Source organism: Pan troglodytes, chromosome 10, assembly GCF_028858775.2.
Source record: "Pan troglodytes isolate AG18354 chromosome 10, NHGRI_mPanTro3-v2.0_pri, whole genome shotgun sequence".
NCBI classification, from domain to species: Eukaryota; Metazoa; Chordata; class Mammalia; order Primates; family Hominidae; genus Pan; species Pan troglodytes.
The window spans coordinates 53,928,846-53,937,141 of NC_072408.2; the positions used below are offsets into that span (position 1 = coordinate 53,928,846).

Consider the following 8,296-nt stretch of genomic DNA (forward strand, 5'->3'; position numbering starts at 1 on the left):
GAAATTCCCTCCTAATTCTTTGGGATGTTTTCCCCTTGCATTTCCTGGGAGGAACAAGGTAGGGGACGATTTTCCCTTGCAGAGTGCTGTCTATAGTGCCGATGGCTGGGAAATGTACTATAGGAGTGTGCACAATGATTTAGACATTTGTTTGGGCTTTTAATCTTTTCTCATCTACACGTACCACCAAAATAAAAACCAGTGAAGTATGTACTCTATAAATCTGCTTGTTCTCTCACTCCTCAGAAATATTTCAGAAAGAACTTGACACTTGTAATCAGAGCTGGGCTTAGATGCAGCCTCCTGTTGAGTCAGCGATCCCGCCTCTCTTTGTTTCCTATTTTAAATAGCACAAAAATAGTACAGGCCAGAGGTTATGGGCTGGGGAAGCGATGCTGTTGGAAGAATGTAAAATCTACTTATGTGCAATGAGTTTCCCCCGACTTCAAGTGTGTGGATTATTGAGTTAAGAGAAGAACAAGTTGAGAAGACAGTTAGAAAGCGTTGTGCATTAGACAGGTGGGGAGAAGCTGCTGGGCTTCACGTGGGGCACAGCAAAAAGACAGATGGACTGTGGTGATGATGCAGTGCAAATGCTTGGAGAATATAGTTGCAAAAGACCTCAGGAGATTATTTGCAAACAGAAGTGGCTTGACAGTAATTAGTAAGATTTCAGTTTAAAAAAAAGACTATGTTGGAACTTATTAAGAGAAAAGAGGAAAAGCAGATAATAATTATCACGGGATAATTCTCTGGGATGCTGGGAGATGTGCAGTATGTGAGAATAAAACCAGTAGCCCAACGTGGGGAAAGGAAAGAGGGAAAAGTGAACCAAAGAAATGGGGACAAAATAAAACTATACTTGTGACAATTCTATTTATGAAACACTCTGTGTCATGTAACTGTGCTATGAGCTTTCCATATATTACCTCCTAAGATTATTTCCATTTTTTTGCATAAAGAAATTGTCTAGCTCTCATTCTATGCTCTATATTGTTTTAATAATAATTAAGGACATAATAAATGTGATATCCTAGAATTTTTGATTTTTTTTTTTTTAGTGGAATACAAGCTATAAAAGCATGGATACTGTGAATTAACAAGAAGTATGTATGGGACAAAAAAGTTTGAGAATACCTGATGCAATACTGAACCTGGTTTCAATACCTGGTTTCAATAATGAACTAAGATGTTATAAACTCTGGTTACTAATAGTATAGTTTCAGTGAAGTCACAGTAATTTTCTGATCTTCAATATAAGATGGAATAAAACATCTTCTATTTACAATATTTCAAAAGTAAACTAAAACTGGCATTATAAAGACAAAGCCTAATTTTGAAAAAGGCATTTTCTGAGACAAGTTATTTGTATTTTAAAGTGACCATATATATGTTTTTTAAGGTTGCTTGATGCTTTATAAAGCTATCTAGGATAAAACTAGAACTTTGTTCTTCATCTCCTTCCAAGTTTTCACCTGTATCTTCTGTGTACAAAGGTGACTTTGACTTCAAAGGGCAATGGGAATTGAATCTGGTATGAAAATGGGATGAGGAAATATATGGTCTTTCAGGAAAAGGTCATTACATACTGTACAGAAGCTCAACTTTTATTTTGATTAAATACTTTTTTTCAGTGCGATTTACTAGCTAATTACTTCCTCAGCTTTGTGGCTTTGCAAGACTTACCTGATCTATCATGTCTACTGAAGGACTTAGAAGCCTCAAGGTTTGTGTGCTTTTATGTAAAATTATTAATATTAATAATAATTAACTATAAATGGTAAGTAGGTGGGCCAGACGGCCTTTTCTTCTTTCAAAAACATCTTTATGTTCTTAGTTATTCAGAAGGTAGAGGTGATAATACGAAGACACAAGTGACATTTTAAATTAAATTATTGATTTTGGAATGAAGCTTAAATAATTTACTCAACAAGGGGACTGACTTTCACCTGTACCAGACTGAAAGCTCTAAATACCATCTGCTTATATCAAAGTAAAACTTTTTGTCTGTTTGTAGTCATGCTGAGTTTGGGGCTCCTATTGGCCTCATTTTTAAGAACCTCGCCCATTAATCATTAGTATTAGTTGGTACCACTGGTAATTAGTCTTTTAAGTTGCAACCAGATGGAATGTATAAATTATTAGAAGTTTCCTGCCAGGCGTAAGTGTAGATGATTCATGGGCCTATGGCATTTCTCTGTGCTCTGTTCCTGATAGGAAAATGTAAAGAGTATACAGTTGGAAAGACTAACCTTCACACTTTGTCTTGATTTCAACAATTGCTGACTGTTACTTCTGGTGTATCTAGAGACACAACAGGCTGAGTTCTTTTAAAGTTATTTTTAGACTTATTTTTACATTTTAAAATTATCCACCACTTCTTTTGGTTCCCTGTTTGATTCTTCTTTCTTTAATATCAGTAGCATGTCACTCCAGAAGCAGTCTTGTCTGCAGGAAATGTAATATTGCCAGGAATCTCCTTGCTGTGGCCAGTGGTAGGGGAGTTGAGGGTAGAGAGAGTGGGAGGGGCGACCAGATTCAATTTTTCTCAATGGGAACTTAACCTCAAATATATGTGTCCTCTAGTTGTAATCCTAAGCTCAGGCACATGTGATCTGGCATATAGATTAAAGGAAAGAAAGTTGGCCATGAGGCTTACACTCATTTTCTTGTGCCTTTTTCTTGTTGTTCACTTTCCTGGCAAAACCCTCCTCCTAGATAAACCCTAGTAGTCACCTACATTTGTCCATGCCTATATTCAAGCAGTGAAGCATTTCTGGAGAAAGTGAGATAAAATATTGGTAGGAGTATAAATTTATGATTACGATGTAATTTTGATGTGTAAATTAGACAGAAACCCAACTTAAGCTAGCTTAAGCAAAAATAGAAATTTATTGGCTTATGTAAGTAGAAAGTTAAAAGAGTGGTCAAGCTTCAGACATGGCTGGGTCTAGACATTCAAACAGTATCATCAGGGCTCTGTTTTTCTCTCCAGCTTGATGACAAGATGACATTGAGCAGCCTTAACTAACCTTACATTATCTTTATACTTTTTTTTGAGATGGAGTTTTACTCCTGTTGCCTAGGCTGGAGTGCAGTGGCGTGATCTCAGCTCGCTGCAACCTCCACCTCCCAGGTTCAAGTGATTCTCCTGCCTCAGCCTCCCAAGTAGCTGGGATAACAGGTGCCTGCCACCATGCCCTGCTATTTTTTTTTTTTTTGTATTTTTGGGAGAGATGGGTTTTCATCATATTGGCCAGGCTGGTCTCGAACTCCTGACCTCAGGTGATCCACCCATCTCGGCCTCCCAAAGTGCTGGGATTACAGGTGTGAGCCACCACGCTTGGCTTCTTTATACTTTTAATACCAGTGAGAGGGAAAGAACATCCTTTGTGATAATGGTAATGAAATATTCAGGCCTGACTTGGAATGGCCCAGCTTGGGTCACGTGCTTATCCCCTGTACTAGTTCATTCTTATGCTGCTAATAAAGACTTATCTAAGGCTGGGTAATTTATAAAGGAAAGAGGGTTAATTGGCTCACAGTTCAGCATGGCTGGGGAGGCCTCAGGAAACTTACTTACAATCATGGTGGAAGGGGAAACAATATGTCCTTCTTTACATGGCGGCAAGAAGGAGAAGTGGAGAGCTAAAGTGGGGGTGGTGGGGAGCCCCTTATGAAACCATCAGATTTTGTGAGAACTCACTATCCCAAGAACAGCCTGGAGGTAACCAACCCCATGATTCAATCACTTCCCACCAGGTCCCTCCCATGACACATGGGGATTATGGGAACTACAATTCAAGATGAGATTTGGGTGGGGACACAGCAAAACCATATCATCCCTGGACCAATAACTCAAGTCTTTGTCCTATGTCTAAGTGTAGCATCACAGTCCAGGCTAGATCCACTTAAATCTCATGGGCTTAGCAGGCATAAAATAGAGTGGGGAAGGGGAACATTCATGTCAATATTGAAACTCAAGGGTGTTCTCAAAGCTGCATGACACTCCTACTACAACCTTCTGATCTGATTTGCACTTCCATTCCTAACAGCAAATATTTCAAACCGTCTTCACTGCTATCTCTGAACTCTCCCCCACCTCATCCCAACTTTTTCTCTGATGCTTGACATGAATAACTTTTCCTTCTATCTTACAAAGAAAGTTGAAGTGAACTGATGGAAAGCCCCACCATCAATTTCCTGCTGCCCAACAATTATGCAAATGCGAAGGCTTCTATTTGCATCCATCCTCTTCTCTTTTGTTACACCGGAACAGGGGCTTCTCTGTCTATTTATGGCCAGTGCCATCGTCTGTGCCTTTTCCTGCCTTCTAACTCTAACCCTCTCTTTATTTATTTCATGCACATCGTACTGCATTCTGCTACCTGGAATTTACATTCCTTCCTACATTCCCATTCTCATTCTCCTTTATCTTTTAATAAAACTCTCAATTGGTCATATATTCCTTATCCAATTTCTGTCTTAAAGCTTTCCTTCCTTCAAAACCAAACTTCTTATGAATGATAACAATCCTTGCTATCTCCATTTTCTCACTTCCCACTTACTTCTCAACCCACTCCAGTCTAGCTTTGGTCAAAACAGCAAACCCTCTTATGTCCCTTCTGCTTTAAACTCTTCAATGTTAGTGCATTGCTCTTAGGATAAACATCCAAATTCTCAAAATGACTTAGAAGGCTCTAGACAGTCTGGTTCCTAGGGAGATTTCCAGCCACATCTTGCACCACACTTTTCATTTCACATAACCATCTTCTTTCGGTTTCTCACATGTATTGCAGTCCACCCTTTGTATCTGTGGGTTCCATGCTGCTAGATTCAACCAATGGCAGACTGAAAATAATTGGGCAAAAAAAGCGTCTGTACTGAATATGTAGACTTTTTTTTTCTTGTCGTTATTTCCTAAACAATATAGTATTACAACTATTTACATTGTATTATGTATTGTAAGTAATCTAGAGATGATTTAAAGTATATAGGAGATTGTGCATAGGTTATTTGCAAATACCACACGATTTTACATTAGAGACTTGAGCATCCTTGGATTTTGGTATCCTTGAGGAGTCCTGGAACCAATCTTCCACAATACTGAGGGATAATCATATATCACATTTCTGGCAAGAACTAGCTGGTGCGTTCAAACAGTGTAACTCAGGAGAGTTTATGAGGGACTATTTACAAGGATATGGGAAGGGTTAAGGAAAGTCAATAGGAGATGATGAAGCATCTGAAAGCTTAGTTACAAAGAACGTAGGTCCCTGTAGATACAAGACGCAGGAATAATTACAGATCCCTCAGATGCCGCTAGCTGTAGCTATAAGATAAAGCTTTTTGAGTGACTACCCAACTGGAACTATGTCTTAGAAAGAAGATCACAGCTATAGCCAACCCAAGGCCCATCAGGAAAATAAATACCTTAAACAATTGACTAAAAGTAAGAAGAAGCCGGAGGGCCAAGTATATGGTTGATAGCTAGAGGTTAACCTTTTGGGGTGCAAGGCAGGGTAAAGAAGGGTAGAGAGTGGATTAGGAAAAGCAACAGATAATTTCCAGCTCATTCTTACCAGAGCAGTTTTGTACATGCTGTTCCTCTGTTTGGATGCTGTTTTTGAAGGCCGGTCATCTTCAACTAGTTCATTCTTTTTCATCCTTCAAACCTCAGATTCATGTGTCTTGTTTTGTATAGAAGCTATCTTTAACCAACTAATAGGCCAAGATCCTTCATTATGGAGCTGGATTATCTCCTTCTCAGCACTGATATCAGTTTGTAATCATCCTGCTGTTAGTGTGATAATTTAATCAATGTATGTGTCCTCCCTATGGCTCTATATTCCATGTGACTGGGGATTATGCCGGATTTAACTCATAGTGGAATCCCTAGGCACTAACACACAACATCTGGTATATAGTAGGAACTCACTAAATTCCTGCTGAATAAGTACATATACTGAAAATGTATGCTATAGTCTGAATGCTCGTGTCCTGCACCAAATTCATATGTTGAAGTCCTAACCCTTGAAGTGATAATATTAAGAGGTGGAGCCTTGGGAAGTGATTAGAAGATGACAGTGGAATCCTCATAAATGGGATTAGTACTCTTATAACAGAGACCCAAGGGAGCTTGTTTACTTCTTCCACCAAGTAAGGGTGCAGCGTGAAGACACTGTCTGTGAGGAAAGGGCCCTTACTAGTCACCAAATCTGGTGGTGTCTTGATCTTAGCTTTCCCAGTCTCCAAAACTGTGAGAAATACATTCCTGTTGTTTATAAGCCACCCAGTCTAAGGTATTTTGTTATAGCAACCTGAATGGACTAAGACACAATGTAGCATGCTCAGTGGCTTGAGCTCTGGGGTCACCTTCTGTCCAGAGGCTGACTGGGCAGTGCCCATCACCACAAGGGCCTAGATGGGCTGAGCACAAGTTTCCTAGCTCTGTAGCTTTTTGTTCTTCATGCTTCCCTTGCTATCAAGGAGGCTGGCTCCTCTCTCCAGGAATTCCAGGAGTTGCTCTTGTTGCCAGGGCTCTGGCCAGGCAGGGTCCAGTGTTGCAGCTCAAGAAAAGTCCCCAGGATCTTCTCATTGCTTGTTCATGTTTCTGCAACATCACTGTGTTTCGATGAAGGTCAGGACTGCTGGAAGCTGTCCTGTCAACCTTCTCTGCTTGGACCTAGGCAGAAGGCTTGCTGGAAGATCTTAGGGTTCTCACTGATATTGAAGTGAAGAGAAAAGTATGTATTCTCCAGAATATGCTAGGAGCGGCCATGGTGCAAGTTCATCTTCACAGCCAATTTAGCCTATTGGTCACTGTCCGTGACATGATAAAAATGTTCATCTCCAATGTTAGTCCACAGCTGGTGAAGCACTGGCAATAGGTTTTGCAGGGAGACATTATTCTTGCAGCTGCAATACCCCCTTTTCTCCAGTACCCCTCACCCAGCTGGTTTCAGGCTTCCACCAGCTCAGGCTCCAGCTTCATAGCCTTTGATAGAAACTCCTCAGCCTTAGAGACACAGTCAGGAGTAATGTTCAGTGCCTTCCCAGTCAGCATCTTCACTGCACTTTGCCCTGGATTAAACCCACGACTTCCTCCATCTGCCACAGGGTCTTCAACATCTCCTCCAGGGGCTTCTGTGTCTCCTCCTGCACATCCTATTGCTTCCCCCCAGCATCCTCAACACTATGTGTCTTGAAATTGCAGTCTTGAAATGAATAGAGCAGTTCCTGCAGTTTCTGTGAGATCTGCCTGACTTCTTCCTTTTCATTAGCCATCATTTCCCAGCTATCATCATTAATTAGTTAATATGCAATCTGGTAAGTGCAGTGATTAGAAATGGATTTTTCTGTGAAGTTAATGAAGCTTAAGCTTCAGAACTCTCACTCCCTGGGCCTGTTCCAAGGCCCTGGCAAGTTGTTCACATGGTCATATGTTTTTGTAAAATATGCAAATGTTAGCTGTTTTAATCACACTCAAGTAAAAGCATGCTTTCTCTCTACTCTGACTTCCCATGAATCTCACTTCTGCTTGTGTTAAATAATGTTAGACTAGCAGTGGGCATTTTTGGGATTTCAATAAGGGGAATGGAGTTGAGGATGCATTTTGTTTGGACTTAGTGGGATATGTTTATGTGTTTTTCAGTTGCTTCCATATATATTGAAGCTATTGTTAATCATCTTGGGGTAGAAACGTCTTCTAGGAATTCTTGCATTGCTCATTGTGCCAACTCACCTGACATTGGGACATGACAGTGCAGGGCGAGTTTATAACCTGACATGAATATATTCCACATTCCTAGCACAAAAGGAAAGTGGGTGGAGACAAAACAAGATTGGACATATATGGAGCCAGAAGCTCATCCTTGGAAAATTCTTCCCATCATTCAATGTGTAAAACTGTAAGCAAAGGCTTTGATTCTCATTTATCTTCAGTTTAAATGGAAGATCTTTCATATATAATAACAACTGTATGTTTTTTTGATAAGAATCATGTGAAGTAGAATTTATCAGAAATTCTGTGTTTGTAACAATACAGAGATTTTGTCTGTGTATAAAGTAACATGTTTTACAAAGCCCAACTATCAATAATAAGAAAAATTCTGATCAATTGTAGCATACGAAAGACCGAGTTCTATTTCTCCTCTCTCTATGGAAAGTAATATTACAAAATTATCGTTGAAGAGACGATAAAGAGTATGCAACTGACAAGTAGGAAAACAGGTAGGAAAGGTATTCTAGAGAAATCAGGCCATTAATTAATGAAATATGATGTGTATTTTTTTCT

The 8,296-nt window shown here is 39.7% G+C and overlaps 1 pseudogene; it reads right to left on the minus strand.

Annotated features, from left to right (window-relative positions):
- Positions 1–6,297: 6,297 nt before the first annotated feature.
- LOC100614015 (tetratricopeptide repeat protein 5-like) lies at positions 6,298–7,290 on the minus strand (annotated as a pseudogene).
- Positions 7,291–8,296: the final 1,006 nt, after the last annotated feature.